Source organism: Girardinichthys multiradiatus, chromosome 14, assembly GCF_021462225.1.
Source record: "Girardinichthys multiradiatus isolate DD_20200921_A chromosome 14, DD_fGirMul_XY1, whole genome shotgun sequence".
NCBI lineage: Eukaryota > Metazoa > Chordata > Actinopteri > Cyprinodontiformes > Goodeidae > Girardinichthys > Girardinichthys multiradiatus.
Genome location: NC_061807.1, coordinates 20,806,275 through 20,824,998, shown reverse-complemented (window position 1 = coordinate 20,824,998; position 18,724 = coordinate 20,806,275).

Here is an 18,724-nt window from a genome sequence, read left to right as displayed (position 1 = left end):
CTTGGAGGAACCCGTGTAGAAGAAATTGATCCATTGGAAAGGTGGGGGTTTTATACAGCCAGTGGCATCATGGGAAGTCCGCTGTTACCCACCTTTCCTAAGGTGCTGGACGTCGGTCAAATGCTATTTATTTTGAAAGTTCCAGAAAAGTCCGTACCACATGTTGATGTTGTAATCCATGGCTGTGGATCCCAACAGTGGTGTCACACCTGACAAAAGATGGATGTCATTTGAGATTATTATCAAATGCGAGAATCTTTGCTTGTTAGGTAGAAAGCCTTCGGTGCTCTGGTTAGTCCTTCACAATAGTATTTACACCCACTTAAAATTTTTCACATTTTGTAACATTACAACCAGATACTTTATTGTATTTTATTGGGATTTTATGTGATACAGCAACATAAATGAATGCATAATTATGACACTGAAAAAAGATAATGAAAGGTCTTAAACATTTTCTGTCTAAAAAATCTGAAAGCTGTGGCATGCATTTTGTGTGTCAGCCATACTCCGTAGAAGAGCCAAAATATCTCAAGCTCAGTCAAACTGGATAGAGAGCTTCTGTGGACATATTTTCAGGTCTTCTCGGGTTATTCTCAGAAGGATTCAGGTCGGGACTTTAACTGAGCAATTCTGTTATGCTCTGATTAAATCCATTTAATTGTAGCCATTTGAAAAAAGCCTACCCACAGCATAATGCTGCCAACACCATGTTTTACCGTGGGAATGCTGTGTTAAGGGTGTTTCAATTCAATTCAGTTTATTTATATAGCTGCAATTCAGAACACATGTCATCTAAAGGCCTTTTACAAAGTCAGTTTAGTCAAATCATACAGATTTCAAGTCAGGTACATACATTCATAATTATCAAACAATGCAGTTAAATTCAGTTTATTATTCAGATTGGTAAAAAAGTTTTTCTATGTAAGGAAACCCAGCAGATTGCATCAAGTCAGTGCCTAGAAGCCTTCACACCTCCTGGATGAGAATGTAGAGACAGTGGGCATTCGCTTGCATTGTGTTGTTGACCTCTCAGGAATCCTTCATACTGAGCATGCATGTAGCGACAGTGGAGAGGAAAACTACCCATTAACAGAAACAGTCCTCCAGCAGAACCGAGCTCAGTGTGAGCGGCCATCTGCTACGACTGACTGGGGGGTTGAGAGAACAGAGCGGAGACACAAAAAGAACACAGGAGTACTTTCTACGTGAAACAAATGTAAAACATTAAATGCAGTAGTAGCTCCTTAATTGGCTTCATCTAGGAGAAAGTCAAGACTATGAAAACAGAGCACATACAGTTAGTAGAAGCTCAGCTAATAGCTACGTATAGAAGAGAGACAGTGTTAAACACTAAAAGGCATGGCCAAGAGTATCATCTGTAGAAGAGCATTTAGTTGTTGGCAGCAGGAGCTTAGCTGACGCTCTCCTCCTAGATGGTGTCACAGCTAAACGTGCAGTGCAGTAATAATTTTCTGCCACTCACTGCATTTTGAATGTCAACCAAAAATGATAAAGAAGGTCTCATGTAACCTTCTTCAACATGTTTTCTGTGTCCCAGACATGGCTCGAGGCAAACTGTAAATGGGAAATTCTTCTTCCAGCAATTCAGCAATCTCATCACACTTACATAAAGACCAGATTTGTGGATTGTACAACTAATAGTTGTTCTGTCAACAGATATTCCCACCTGAGCTGCAAATACAAGTGGCTCCTCCAGAGTTACCATAAGCTTCTTGGCTGATTCTGGGTTTAATGCTCTCCTTGTGGCAGCATTATGCTGTGTGAATGTTTCTCTTCCCCAGGGAAAAAAAAACTGGCTAGCCTTAGGGTTGACTACAAATGCACAACAAAATTCAGATTTTTAATGGTTTTCATTGACTTTAAAAATTCATGTTTCATTTACCTTCCACTTCACAACTATGGACCACCTTCCGTTGGTCTAACACATAAAGTCCTGTTAAAATACAGTGAAGTTTGTGGCTATAATGTAACAAAATGAAGAAAATCTGACAGAATATGAGGATGTTTGCAAGGCACTCAAGTCAAACATGAGGAGAAACAGTTCTCTATATGCTGTTTTGTTCACTATATTTACGCATTTCAAATTTGCTTTAAAGCATCTGACAAGACAGAAAATCTGCTTTATTAATTGCAGCCTAATGTCACCCTGGCTGCTCTTCAGATGCGTAAAATAAATAAAAAAAAGACGCTGTGAATCAGAGCCTAGTCACCAAAAGGAATAGGAAGCTGAGAGAGGAGCATAAATCTAAGCCTGGTGCTGAAATTACGAGCCAGCTCCATGGGAAAAGAGTTTATGCTGCAAATCTGAGATCACTGATCATCCCATCGGGCTCATTTGTTTACTTTCAAATTCCCTCTTTTGTGGGTTTGGAATTAGAGCTGTGTTTGTGCTTGCTTTGGCCCGAGGTGGAAGGGGGGGAATCACTTGAGATGTGATTAAGAAAATGTATACTGCCCTCTTCTGGCACAAACAATGATCACCTCTCCATGTAAATGTAAAACTACTACAGCATTCATCAGTAAAGTACAGTTCAGAATCACTGATGTCCAGCTAAACAGGATGTAAATCTTGATTTGAGCTTTTTCACATAACAGACTAGTAGAGAGAATCATCTCTTCCCTATCCTCTATAACAGTTTGGTTTCCCAAAAGGCTTTGATTGCATCTGCATGTGTCTGCATGGGATAATTTTTATGAGAATATGAGATAAGGGAAAGGGTAGGAAATAAATTAACTTTGAATCCAGAATTAAAAGCAAACAATTGTTAGTTTAAAAGGGAGCTTTATGCTCCAAGCAGATAATTGTCCGGAGCTTTAATGACCGATGCAGATCATTCATTAAAACTGTGCATAAATCCCATATGTCTTTCCTCTTGTGTGTGATGGTGCTCTAGTCTTTGCGGCTGACGTGAGTCGGATCTTCAGGCAGGTGGCTGGGAAATGGAGGCAGATGGGCCGAGTGTACGCCACCGCCGAAATCTGTGAAGTTCTCACTTCAGTTTCAAGCTGCACCGATGGGCCCTTGAATTATTACCGGGGCCCCCCTATTCATAATTAGCCCAGGCCTGGTGGGGACCAAAGCCCCACTAATGATGCCTTTGTTGCTGCTGATCTGTGCTGCACAATCAACAAGAAGGAGGGGGGATGTATGACTGAGAGGAGCGGTCCTACATTGAGCGATAACGTGCCTTTAGGGCAGCCTCTCTAAAACAATCACGCATGGTTTCAGCTCTCCCCTCGTTAAAGATGAGTGTTCACATGGGGCATGAGACTCAGTGTGCGTGTGTGTGTGCATGTGTGTGTGTGCGCGAGAAAGAAAAGCTTGTAAGTCTGCAGATATGGCAGTTCCCACAGGCATTATTGGATATTTGGTTTCATAGGCCTATGGTCTCTGTATGTTTAAAGCAAACACAATCAGCCTGATTTTATTTACTTTATTAATCCAACTTTCAGCTTTACATTATAAAGTCCTTAAACTGCTTCCAATGTTAGTAATGTTCATATTTTTCACTAGAAATGTTCCTAAAACCAAACAAATCATGAGTTTTTATTTTGATTTCAGCTCTTTATTGACACAAGCAAGTCTCATCGTGCAGCCTTAAAGTGAAAGTTGAGCTGGTGTCAGGTTGTGCTTATAATTCTTTACAGTACACAATGTCTCAGCTGGTTACAAAATGTGCTCAAATGAAAAGGAACTGCTTTAACCTGAAACCAGGGGTCAGGTATGTGTAGACGAAGACTGCAACGTAAGCCGACAGATGTGTCTGTAACAAGAGACTCACGGGGTCAGTAACAATTAAATTGAGGTTGTTTCCTAATAAGGTGAAGAAAAATGTTCCGTGAATGTTAAATGCAGAGGTGACATATGGCCCACCACCCAGGGTGGCAAGGCTGAAGGGGCACCATGAGTATAAAAAATATAAAAGAGTAATCTGTCAGTTGTCACTCCGGCGGCATCACCCTCTAACCCTTGTGCGTAGCGTAAAATATTAGCAGCTGGCTAAAGTTGCGAATATACCTTTAAATGCATGAGAATTCTGACTTATACCTATTTAAGGCACACACAACATTAACACCAGTTCCTATTTTAAACAATGGATGTCATTGCTTTCAATACATTTGGTTGCTGAAGAAGGATCTATGGAGGTATTGCATTCAAAACACAATTCTTAACTACAAAGTCTGGGCTCAGAAGTGTTACTTTGTAGCTGTTTTAAGAAGTCTATGAAACATTTTGCAATAAGCACTCCCTCTGTATCTGTATTAGACAGTGCATAGGCTTCCAAAATCAGACATGCTTTCAGTTTACCCTGCTGGTGTACCTCGTAGTGCTGTGCATAGCTGGCAGAAATAACAGAGCGCAGCCCTATAATCAGTTTGTGTTTTTGTTTCATCTTCTTTAGTTAAAAATCTGAAATTCTTGAAACCTGATCTGGATTATTCTACACAAACAAATAAATTTTATAAGGTGAATTTCTGGTGATTTTTACCTAGCATTTAAAAAGTAACATAGTAAAATGTTCTTGGATTTTTTAGGGGTAGGTTTTTGTTGATAGTGTGGATGTGCTTTTGGTTGTGTGTATGCTGGCTGGGGAGTGTAGCAGGGGAGCATAGGAGGAGGGTCTTGCCCAAGGCACAATCCATGCAAGAATCACCTCTGAGTGCAGCACTGGAACATCATCTATTTAGTTTGTGGAAAAATGAACCTCAAGCATTAAAAGATGGGTGAGCTGATGCATTCCTCAGCTGCGGGATAAAGCAATGTAACTCAATGGTTGCACAAGAAGGAGGGAAGAGTGTTATAGTGTTGGCTGTGTATATATAGAAAATACAGCTAGAAGTGAAAGTTATCTTGTTACTATTTATGCACAAGAACAATCATTTCAGATTTTTGAGGATTCCTGTGGATCTTTTTCTTGCTGTATATTTTGGTCGTTTTTATGTGGCAACTAGGCATGAACCTAGATCATAACCTTGATCAGAAATACCACAGTTTCGCTTTATGATAGGCCTTAGACAAAAAAGCAAAAATTCATCCTACTGTTGCTAAAATGCTACAATACAATAATTATTTCTGTTTTAATCACATTTTTTTGCTTGTGATTGCTTGTGAAGTCAGCAAAAAACTAGATCCAAAACCATTAAACTTAGTTGCAGTTTCCATTGCAAATAGTGCAGAACAAAGCAATGCTAGATGGTTGATGGTTGTTTTTGAATGTGTATTAAGGGATCTATATTTTAAGATAGTTTTTTTTATTTGTTTCAAGAGCCTTAAATAAAGATAGGTAAGGATGGAAGTTTTTTTTCTTACTTATGATATTTTTAACATGGCTTCATGCCTATTCCAGCCCTGATGTTTATAATGATTATGGGTAAGAATAACACTTCACCTTATGTTCACTAAATTTACCAGGTTTTCTGTGGTTGGCATCTGTGGGTGGCAGTTCTTTACCGTCTTCAACAAGCAAATTACTGCTGAAAGTTATTTCTCCACAAATCAGCTAATGAACCTTTATTATCAATCCATCAGAGCAACTCGCATATGTATTCAAAACTGCACTAAGTTGGAAAACAATCCAATTAATTAAATAGCAACCGCTTTATCTAAAGAATGTAATTGCCGGCATGTCACCACTGATTATTGCTGCAATCCACTGGTTTTAAAGCAACACGTTCACTTTCATATGAGTTAATCATTGGCTTTTAAATAGTAATACTATCTATTCAGACATTGTTGACACAATCACATGAATCAGCTTCACAGTGAATTATCTTGACACAACTGAGAAGTTAATAATTTGATATTTTGTATTTGTTTTGCTCCTGCTTAACAGCGCACTATAAAGCTGAAAAGCAATATGATTTCTCTTAGAAGCGGGTATACAAAATTCTGATGTAATCTGAGAATTGTAACTATTAGGACAAAACGCTTAACATCATAGTTTGTCAAAGTAGCTGGTTTTCAGCCAGTGGTTTCACGCTTTTCTGTGAAGATTTCCAAGCTATGGTAGATTTTAAACCTTAAGGCCTTCTTTTGTTCCCACAGCTGCTTTCTCTTTGTTCATCATCTAAATGTATTTTCTTGTTTTTTATTTTGATAGTAATGGTTACAGAATGGTTTGCTCTGCACTGTTTTTGCTCCTTTTTTACTGTTTCTACAATACTAGTCTATAAAACCGCTCAAATTTTTGTCAGACTTCAGATGAACATGCAGCATCCTCCCCCTCTATGTGGCAGGCTTTCGTTATTTAAAACTCACAAAAAACAACCCACTCCCACAAAAAGTGCTGCAGCGAGGGAAGGTCACGCTTAGGGTTTGTAAATACCTCTTTGTTCCTCAGGCCATGATCAGTTCTGCAATAAAGGGAAGTTGGTGAAAATAATTTAAATACTTGTTAAGGGCTTCGTTTGGTTTTAAAAAATTTTCTTTTTTATGTCCATGTTAACTTAATTTTACATAGTGAGTAGTAGATTTTTTCCTTGAGAGTGTATATTTGAAAATGGCTACTAAAAAAAAGACTAAATATATTTTGGCAGCTCCTATCATGTTGGCAACACAGAGGCATCAGCATCTGTCTCTGGGTTCATGGCGGTGAGGAGGAGCTGGAGGAGGGAATGGATTTAATCTTTTGCTCTCACAGGATCAGCCGAAAGAAATCTCAGTGAAACGTTCAATCTCTAATGGATCCTAACGTCTCGCTGAGATGATGGCGGGGCTAAGAGCCCCTTTGTTTGCTTCTGCAGAAACAGATCAAGGATGAGGTGTTTGCTTAGTTGGAGGAGTGCGTGGGTGAGCAAAATGAAGCAGAGGACGAAGACTATTCAAGAGGGGGAAGGATCCGAGAGTCCAGAAACTTGGCCTGTTTTCAAATGAAAGTGTATTTATGCATTTATTAGTGCGCATTGGCAGCCTATGTTAAGCGATGGCTCTCCTCCCCCTGGTTAAGTCAAGCTTTGAAGTCACACATAGAAAGATTTTCAGTCCATGCCAAAGAAGAGGTTAAATGAAAATGTAATTCATTCGGACTAGAGATATTTCAGTAATAAAAAATAAGATAATCAAAAACTAGGTATTTACGTATAGCTGTAAATCATAAAATCTATTAACACACCTTCTTTTATATTTTAGTGCCAACAAACAAAACTTCTACATTTCAATAAAAGTATATAAAATAATCAACACTCTATTTGTCAACTTCATAATAAGATGTAGAGTTTTGCCCAAACCAAATTTACATCTACAAAGTTCTATATAGCCCACTGATGAGCATGCTCATTATCTAATTTGCATTAGCATGTTTTGTGTTTTTATAAATACAGAACCGAAAAAGATCAAAAAATGTAACTGATTTTTAAGCAACCCAGATGACACTATACAAAAATACTTTGGCCCATAAATCCCTGTCAAACCTCTATTTGTAGCACGAAGTGGCTGTTTAACCTTATTTTCAGTCTATGTGAAACTAACTTAGTAGCTTTTTATTTAGTTTTTAATGTTGGTCTATTTAATAACAGACATCCCATTACATTTGCTGACTATGATCTATCGTATTATTTTAGTTTGACAAAGAGATCAATTTGGTTTTGCCCAATCTAAAATAAGCATAATCTAACAAAGTCTTTATGGCTCACTAATTAGCATTTATGATTAACTTAGTCTTAGAATGCACTGTGTGACATTTTCAACAAATCCAATCTTAAACAGATATATTAAAAATAAAAATAAAATTGTGGGGTGTACCAAGATGACTTAGGGTTATTTTGCCACATAGTTTGCTTTTTAGTCTTTATGTAAAACTGTCTAGCTAGTTTAGCATTCAGTGTTGCTTTCTACAAAGACGATATACGACTTTAATATTTGCTAAGTATTTTAGTTTAGTTTAAGGCTCACTAATTAGCATGGTTAGCATTTAAAACTTTTGTAGTGTAATTTGGAGTTTAAGCAGGGTGAGTCTTGCCCAAAGTTAACTCATGCATCTATGAAACCCTTTACACGTCTCTAATTAGCGTAGCCTTTTGTTTGTGGCTCTGGTTGACTGTTTCTCAAAGTTTTCAGTGATTTAACAGACGTTAACTGAATAGCTTGTATTTAGCATTTAGGATGCCAAAGTAAAATACTACTCAATTATTTAATTTAAAAGGAAGAGCAAGTCTTTACAGCTCACTACTTAGCAGTTTTTAACAGATAGTTAGTCATGTATGGCTTTAAAAACATACTATACTCATAAAAGTACAATGGCAATTTTGGATTCCTTTAACCACCAAGAGGTGACTGTGGGTAAATATTTTGCTACTTAAATGTCAGTGAAAACTCTATTTGTTGCTCTGTCTGGCTGTTTGTCCCAACATTTAAGTCTTAAACAACTAATTAGATTTTATTTAGCATTTAATGTTGCTCTCCACAAAAATAAAGAAAATTATAAACATATGGCTCACTAATCACCATGTCTAGCATTCAGTTGGTATAAGTTTATTTTGTGAGCGTTATTCAGTAAATGCCAATCTCAACAGGTCAGCCTTTATTTGATGTAACTGACTATATTTTCAGGATTTAGCATTGCTCAACACAAAAGCAAAAATTGCCAAACTTCTCCTGCAAGTTTTGCATTGCTTTTGTAATTTGAGTTTTTTGTTCTTTTTTTTATTTATTTATATCATTTTACTTCCACCCTGTCATGTTGTCCAGGTCATGTGGTCTAATAATTCAGCCTTTGGGAAGCATCTCTTTTGAAGCTGATTGTTAAGATGTTGTTACAGTTGTGTGGACCCTGTGAAATTAACATTGTCTGAGCAGCACAGCTCACTGCTTGCATTGAGAGTAAGATGTAGGAAGTCAGCTGTGGAGAAGCCCTTCGTGTTTTTTTCTTTTCATTTTTTTTTTTCGGGGCAGGGAAGCATGTTGAAGAGGCTGTTTGCAGGCAATTGTTTGAAACGCTGTTGTCTCACAGATCAGAGCAACTGAGAGCAGTCAGGGATGCAATAAACTGGTGAAGCGGACATTGCTTGGATTTGCGGGAGTGTTTTTGATGGCTTTTATCACAAGATTCTCCCAGCTTTTGATGAAACTGGTTTCATTTAAGGTGGTGTTTACAAAAAGACAGGAGCTTACAAAATTCCAGATAAAATACAGCTACTCAAGTTTTTACGACACCAGAAAACACAAACAAAATCCAGAACCTAAAATGTGATATGCTTTTGTTTCCATACACACACCTTCTATTTAGCCTGCCTCTACTGTAGCTAATAGTTGAGACTCCTCCACTTCTTCCTTTTTCATCCCATCCAGGTGCATAGCGGGAACGCTGCCATGTATGTCCCTCGGTGCACAACAGTACAGCGCAGCTGTGGAAGCCACCTAAAATTTGATTCCTCTCGCCGTAGCCTGGCAACGGCTGGTATTAGCGCTCACAAGCTGGATGGGTGCAGTTTTGGTGCCAGAGGCAGGATGGGCGTCTGGTTGCAGCTCATTGGCAGATGACATTGAGTGAAAGCTGGCATTCTGAGATTAGGGGATCAGATGCTCACAGTGCTCCACGCAGGAAGTAGTATAAAATGTGAAAATCAATGCCAGGAGGGCTTGACAGGTCCTTTTTACACTTCATGTGCAGATGTACACAGATGTGTCATACATTACACAGCACATAAACCCACATCACATCCATTTTTTGTTTAATTTGTTGAGGGTTGTAATTTCGTTTTTGGAAGAATCCCATATCTGGGATGAAAGTTAAATATTTGCTGAAGCCAAACGCGGCAAAACAGGTCGCTCTGTAGCTTATAAAAGTAGTTGAAGATTTGAAGTAAAACACTGGCATCTTTTTGAAGGTTACATATTTCACATTTTTTGTTATTCTGTAGTTATTCTAAATAAAATACTGTGTTACAAACATACCAAAGACCTACAAGTTAGACTATGAAGTGAGCAAAAAACCACTAATACGATACGGCAATTAAACATTACAACAATTGTAAGGCAAACAAACTCAAAAATGGTCACTGTTTGTCAACTTATCACTGCTGTTTTTAATTTCTTCTAACATTTAGGGCAAAATTATGTTTTTAGTTATTATTTTTATTTTTAACCTGCATTGTACTCATTTTAAGACTCTCCACTTCAAGCTGTATGAGTGAAGTTATAGTCATAATGAGGTACACTTTCAGTGAAGACCGCCACATTTCAGCCAGCTGTGGTCTTCGCAGTGGCTTGATTCAGTTCTCATTCTGCTTGCATGGCCTAATCTATTTCCAGGCATACTTGTGGTTTTATCTAGTCTTTCTGTCATAGTAGTCTGGGCATTTTTGAGAAGGAAGATTACAGAGGACATAATACATATATTCTGTGTACCTAAAATAAATTAAGATCCAAAAGTATTTGGCACAACTTCACCAACTCCCACGGTATGTGGAAAGGGTCAAAAATCTAGTGAGGTGAAGTTTCTAACAACACTTGAAGATTAAGGAGGCAGCTTTATGAGCAGATGAAAGCGTTTGACTTGTGGCCTTCATCGGGGTTATTAGAAAACAGTTCATGTTTAAATAATAAAGTAGAATACAGTCGTTCATTTTCTATCGCTTATTCCATAGTGGGTCGCGGGGGAGCTGGTGCCTATCTCCAGCAGTCTATGGGCAAGAGGCAGGGTACACTCTGGACAGGTCGCCAGTCCATCGCAGGGCAACACACAAACAACCATGCACACACTCATTCATACACCTAAGGGCAATTTGGAGAGACCGATTAACCTAACAGGCATGTCTTTGGACTGTGGGAGGAAGCCGGAGTACCCGGTGAGAACCCACGCATGCACGGGGAGAACATGCAAACTCCTTGCAGAAAGACCCCAGGCCCAGAATCAAACCCAGGACCTTCTTGCTGCAAGGCAACAGTCCTACCAACTGCGCCACCGTGCAGCCCAAAGTAGAATACAGAAAAATGTAAATAAACCAGTCACGTGTCCACAGGTTGACCAGTCAACCGGGCTGAACCACTTGGTGATTAGTTAATTTGAAAATTGTCCGTATTGTACTTTATTATTCAAACAAAAACTGTTTGGTGTTTACAAGAGACCCTGCTGAAGGCCACAAGCTGAAACGTGTTAGTCTGCTAAAACAGTTGCTTCCCAGTACTTCAAGTGTTGCTGCAGTCTTAACCTACCTTAAATAAATTTACATTGAAAAATCATCTGCCTACCCCTGCGCCAAGTAGCTGCAGGCGGGTTACTAATGTTAAAGTATTACCAATGTTAAAGAGTTATGGTTTCAAATACACCAAAATGGCATTAACTCCTCCATGTGTTGATGCACACTGCCAATCAGCAGGCTGAAAGAAGGCTATGCCTATTCTTTGCTTAAAAGACAGACAAATGTGGTTGTTTGGAAATAATCACGGTTGCAAAAATCATGGACCGGTGTGGAGTGGAAATTAAAGGAGGGCCAATCTTAATAAAATAACACTGTTTTAAAACTGCAGTTGGCAAAGTACGAGAAGCACATCTATTTGGAAAAAACCTGAATGTCCAAATACTACATTTGGTTGGCTTTTTGTTTATATTTTTATGTAAGTCTATTCATCAAAATCAAAGTAATAAATATTATAAATACCAGTATTATATCTTTCATATTATTTTAGAAACAGAAGGAATAATTGCTACTTTTTTGTTTAAAAATAGCCTATCAGATCATGATATACATCCTTGCTTTTCATTTATTTTATTATATAGTTTTACTTGAGGTTATTAGACCATGAGATTCTGCTACCAGCCCATGCCTTGTTGCCCCATGTCAATCATTTTATTTTTCAAATTTTATGTTAATACCGTGATATTGTGACACTGTGGATGTCTTGTTGGTTTGGTTTGAGACCCTTGTGCAGACAACAATTACAAACACTAATGAGACGTTTAACAGTATATTGATACAAGTAAATGACTGAGTAGTTCTTCCGGGTTCACAGGGGAAATACAGGATGACACTGAAGAGAAGAGGTAAAGTTTTATCGTGAGATGTAGGATATGTTTGGGATATGATGAAAATTATGGATAAGACAGTTGGCTTACTGTTCGAGAGGTGGTGGAGTTCCAATGAGGAAAGGTGAGTATACCCACAGAGGCTGAGATTGGCAGGTGGTGGTGAGGGGTGCTTGTTGGTAATGATTTCCTTATTCTGTCTTCCAGGAGGAGACGCGAGAGGCGGTGTATCATACGGGTGGACATACAGGTGAGTTATGGTGGATTGTTGTTGAGGGTTCCAGACAGCAAGAACCAGGGGAACAGCCAGAGGTGCAGTGATGAGATTCATGGAGGGAGTCTTGAAGTGAGTTTTCCAACACACTCTGAGAGCGAGGAGACAGAGCTCTGGAATCCAGTAACAAAGTGTGAACTTGAAAACCGGTTTCCTGAAAGAAGGACAACAAAAAGGTAAGCACAGGAATGTCGAGGAATGCAGAAACTAAGAAGTAGTAGGCTTGATTACAACTCGTGAGCAGAGCAATTTGGCGTCTGTCTCAGGGAATCCGCCCCTTTTTAAGCCCCACTGATGGGGCTTGACGAGCTCCAGCTGTGAGGACGCACCTGCTGGTCACACCCTGCAATCAGAGGAGGTAGACACACACACACACACACACACACACACACACACACCAACACCAACCTGTAAACAGCCCTGTCAAGGCCATCAAACCTTGCCTTGTGTCAAGAGTCCTACAATCAAATAAATTTAGACAAAACTCGTAAACAAGTAAAATATTTAAATTAACAATTCACAGTGGCGACCAGACCCTGATGTAGAGTGATAGGAAGTTCTCATGGAAACTTTTCGGATCAAAATTTACCCAGCATTTTTGTCACATCTCTGCTTTGAGTTTCATTCAACCACAAAAACACACTTACTGCTTAGCTTTACCCCTTTTCCCTCTTAACAATGATCTCAGGGTAATGAAAAAACACACCTCGTGGATTTAAAGCACAAGCGAGAAGCATCTCCACTTGCTTGAGGCCACTGAATGGAAGAAGGAAGCTCTTCCCCACAAAATCTATTGGCACACCACGCTAGCTTCTGCTTGCTAGAATACCAGATGCCTCACGCCACATGGTTCGACCACTTTGATTTCGTCTCTGTGCAGTTGTTGATCAGATCCGTCTCTGCTTGACACAACCTGCCTCCCGTCCTCGTCGCAACTTTCATCTGCTCCATACCGGGCAGGCAGGCGGCTGCGGCTGTCTTGAGATGTCACATGGTGACGTGCAGTGTCCATCTGGTGCACGTTGTAATGGGACTGGATGAATGAATGGCCGACCACTCCACTGCTTCCTTTATGAGTCTCAGCAGTGGTGCTGTCCAACTTTGATTCCCCAGTTATTAGGGAATTGAATTCCCCACTGCGGCGACGCCCAGAGGAGAGGAAGAGAAAGAGACGCACAAAAGGAGTGTGAAATTTGTGGCAGAGCTACTGAACATGCTGCACAGCCCACCACTGCTCTCTTCCTGGAGCCTCTTCTTCCTTTGTTAGTGTGTCTGTCAACACTTTTTCACCGCGACCAGCGCTCTGAAAGGAAGTCAGCCCATTGAGAATTGTTCTGAAAAAGCCAATGAGTACTATAACAATGTTAAACTGTCATATCACACCATCAGCCACTGTAAGTGACTTTAATGTGCATAACTCAACCAATCTCACTGATTATCAAAACTCAGATCATTATTTGTAGAGCACTTTACATTCACAAGGGAAACAGAAATGGTTTCATGTAAAATAAAAGAACAAAAATTAGACTAACAATTTCAAAACAAACAAAACAAATGGGAAAGAAGTGGAAAAAAAAGTTACAGAGATATGCAGCTAACAGAGGTGATATTGGTTTGAAAGACACAGGAGACGAAGTTGTGGTCATAATGATAGGGAGGAGAGACACTATATAAAAATTCAAAGAAGCATAGATTCTAAAATCCCGGTGAGGAGTACAAATAATAGAAAGAATATAAAAAAAAAAAAAGAAGAAATAAAATGGAAGTGAACTAAAATCAATATTTGATTCAAAGACAAATGTCCAGTAATTAAATATTAATAATGAAAAATAAGTATAGTGCACAAAATTAATTAAAATGAATGTAGCCAACTAAAAGTGCAATAAAACTAAAGATGCAATTAATTTAAGGAGAAATTATGAATTAATTATCTTAATTACTAAAATTCAGTTAGAACCCAAACCTAAAACATTAAATTTGCTTTGGAACACATCAGTGAATGCTTCAGTACTCAGGTAATCAAGAAGGCTGTTTCACAAAGGGAGGGCTGTAATAATAAATTGATGCCTCACTGTGGGTGGGCAGTTTCACAAAAGTAGATCTGATACATGGACTAAGAGCATTACTGAATCCTTTAGCTTATAAATAAAATGATAAAAATATTATTTTAATACATTTTATTATTTATATTACATCTTTCAAATGACGTTTTACTCTAAACTGCACTCCTCAAGGGAGATAACATTTCTTTTAAATAAATATTTTTCATATCAATTGATATTTGTTATCACATCCAATTTTAGTCACTGTGTACCCACCATTGTTGAACTAAGTGACAGAAATTATGTCATGCAAAAATTACGACCTTTAAGACAATTAATCCTTCTAAGCTAAACATGTCTTGTTAACTGAGAGTTAAAGTGGAACTGAAGTAATTTTTTCTTCAATAATTAAAGCTGAGTAAGTACTCGGATATCAAGAAAATGTTTTTGGTTCATTCTAACCAGGTTTTTTGAGCCTAACAATAATGCAGCGGCTCAAAACAAGAGGGGGAAGGTGTTGGCTATTGGGCCACATACTGTATTATCAATTGTCCAGAGGACTGGCTGCTTCTTTGCAGATATCTTGATTTTAGAGACATATCTAGACACCACTGTTTTTGTCGAAAGGTGGTCACTTTCAGGCAGGATAACTGGTGGTTCTTTACTTTGGATTTGGAAGTAGGTAATCAATGCAAAGGGACTTCTGAAGTGAAGTGGCTACTGAATGGAAACACCACCCACATCAAAGAGGAATGAGAAATAAAACCCAGTTTACTCTAAAGTAAAGAACTTAGCGTAGTGCATGATTCACAACAAACAGTTATTGCAACGACAGCTCCACTGACGGGCCAGGTCTTATTGATACTGTTGATTCTGTTTGTTGGTTGGATGCATATAATATTCGTATCAAACTTAGAAAACTAAATTTAGCACATAACAGATCCATGTTGGGGGCCTGCCAATTGATTTTTATGTCACATAAGGTTTATACGACATCATACAGACATTGAGCTAAAGGGAGTTTAATGTTAGCAAGTCAGAGAGAAAATTTCCTCTGTGACATCCAAGAGCCTCACAGATGTGTCACTTTATCAATAATATTTTATTTTTCTTCTAAAACGTTCAGCACATTTAAGGCATTTTAGGTTCTATTTACAGCACGGCACACGTTTTCTCTGAAAGTGGCACGATTTTAAAATGGGTTCCAGAGTGTACCAGTTTGAAAACGTCCCATTCCCTGCTGTCATGTAGACGTGAAAAATTGAATCTTTCTTATGGGAAAGCCCTAGATCATGCCCAGACTGAAGTCAGTAGAAATTAATCCGCTATGCACAGCATAAAGGCTGCTGACTAGTTCAAAACCCACAAGAGGCAAAGATATCGATAATAACAACGGCAGCTTGCAGAGCACTTGCTTGTTCTGCTGACTCTTGAATCTAACAGCAGCTCTCCAACAAAGTGCCAACTGTCAACCTATTTGTTTAAGCAGGATGTGTTTGCACATGTTGTTTTCAAAACATACTGTTTCAAAGAACATACCACCTACCAGTGGCGTGGATGGGAATTACACCGTTTTCACGTTTCTACTGGTGCAGTATGTACGGAGATCATAATTACAACGTTATCATGTAGACGTGTTAACAGAAACAGGAAAAAAATCCTGTTTTCAATGTATTGTTGTCACATAAAGAGGGCCTTAGTCATTTCACAGAATACAAGCAGCTTCGCATTTAGAATTAGTACATAATAAACACTCAGGAATAAACCTTGCAATGGATTATTCTAAATAAGTTCTGAATTATTTTAATTAAAATAGAGTGGCTAACCTTTATATTTTTTTCCTTTCATCAAAGAGTCCAATGCAGCTGCAGATGGATTTTATATAAACAGAAAGATACAACAGTTTGAAATGTCCGGAAACATAATTTGTTTAGGACACTAGCGTTATGCCTTTCTTTGGCTGAAGTAAGGGTTTATTTAGCTAGCAAAATACAATTTAGCAGGCCACTAAAGTGGGCAGTAGAGTAAAAAGTGTTTGTAGATTTAAAGTCAAAGTTTAAGGGTTGCTTCATGCTACACTGTAATTTAAAATCTTGACTTTTTAAGAAAAGAATGCTTAGGAAACTGAATGCAGTTTAATGAGTTGTGGTTAAGCTAAAATCAACTTTAAGACCTTAGTGGATAACACTCTGGGGATTTTCCTTCATCTTTAAAAGTATTGACCGTTTCCCTCCGAATTTAAAGGGCTCCTCCTGGATCCCATCACGAGAGGATTATAAAGGAAAAGGGCAACTGGGATTGCTTGGAGAGCCGACCCCTTCCACTCGAGCCAGCACTCAAGCAGGGATGAAGTGGAGGTGCAGAGACGACCCAGAGGGAGAGAGCACAGAGGGAAGGGAAAGGCAGGGAGGTGGCATACTTTGGATTCCCAATATGTGTCCGGGGAATCCGATGTGAGGCCAGATGGCACGGGCCTGCCGGTCTTTGGGAATCACAGCATACGGCTGTGGGATGTGAGGCAGAAGGTAGCAAGGAAACGGTGCCGGGGTCAGCTCTTGATGTTGGACGCTCCCCGGAGCTGTTCCTTTTCCATCCCTTTGAACAAGAGAGCATCTCCACACAACTGTGCCGCTTCTCTCTGCTTAATGCGACGGTTTGACTTCAAACACAGCGCTATTCCCCCCTGCCCAGAGCCTCCTGAGTTCCAAACATATGTTATCAGACCTGATGAAAACACCGTGCCAATAACATGCCACTGAGCTCCACACTCGGGCATATGTGTGCTGTTTTCAGTACAACTTTCATCTCATACAATTCCACGTGACAAAGCCAAAGTGAACCGATGCAATGCTTGTTGTGCCAACACGCTTTTCCGATCAGAGGAGCAGGATATGATGGAAGTCAATTATGCCTGTGGACTCTCTCAGACAGATGTCCAGTATAACCTGGTTAGTGCTAATAGGCACGTTTTTAAACAAGGGCAATTATTCTTTGCTTGCAGACCAGTAAAAGAGACGGATGTTAATATCTGATGCTGAATGTGTGTGACAGGTGTTACCTCCAATTTCTCCAAGTCTCTTGTGGCAGCCTACTCTGTGAAAACATCCAAAAACAGGCTTTCATCCAAAATCGCAGAGATTGCACACATTTTTAGCACATACTCTTTGACTTCGGGAAAGAAAAAAGAAACGTGCATGTGCGCAATGATCGTTTCTTACTATTTTTGTCTAAATAAATAACAGTTTTTGGAAGCCAAGTGTGGTGTTATACTTGCTGTTGCATCTCCATATCCGTGTATAGACTAAGATCCTTGTGCTATTCTCATTAATGCTCCATCTGGTATCTTGGCAGAAACCCGCTGGTATGAAGTTAGCAATGATTAACATTTAATCTATATGATTTTCTAATAAAAGCAAAGGTACCACTATCTGTTGTGACACGAGTTGATAAAAAAAATATTCTGTGTTCTGATTACAGTTTAGTCATCCTTCACATAAAATTATTTTCATGCTTGTTTGCTCAGATTTGCTTTTTGCAGATAAGGTAAGTGAAAGCTAAATTAAAATATTAGATGTAAAACTGAAAGGACAATATAGATGTTTGCAAGCTTGGTTGTATTTCACTACTCTATAATCATAAACGGGAAAATTCAAGCAAAGAAAAATATTTTTACTAAGGTTATTTTCAGGCACTTATTGGAAGCTTGGCTGTTTCCGAACTGTTTAAATCTTTAAATATCAGGAAATTTCTAAACGGATCAAGTCAAATCTCAAAATGAGTGTCATGTAGCAGCAGGAGGAATTAAAAACAAGGGGATGAAAGAAGTTAGTTTTAGAAATAAAGATTTAGGACTAAAGGCCCTATTTCTACAATCATTCTACAGAAAATAGACAAATGCAGGACATTCTTTTCCTAAATATTCTTTTAAAGAAATTATTTGTCAAACATCCTGAAAAATACATTTTGTATTTTAATTGCATTATGTATTTTAATGAAATGTTACATCATATTCACTTATATTTTCACTTAAACATTGGAACTATTTGTCAAGTAATGTGCTTTAAACATCAATTAACTGATTAATATGTATATTGGTTTGTGCCTCAAAAAGCATGCAGTACAAAACAAACTTCACAAATCTTGCTGCGCATACTCCATTTTGTAATTGTTTAACTTACTTTGACTCCTGCTTAAAAAGATATGAACTAAACAAACTGAGAATCATAGTGAAAAACAAAATACCCCTACTTTCCTCAGATTAAAGATGCATTAAGACACCAGCTCTATGTTTACTAGGTTTAAAAGAACCTTTGTAACCTTCCATAGACTCTCTCAGACATCTGCTGTGCATGGCAACAAGAACAGAGAAATTGGCTTGGGTTCAAGGCTCAGAGAGTGCCTTTTGTCGGTGTATGGGCCTT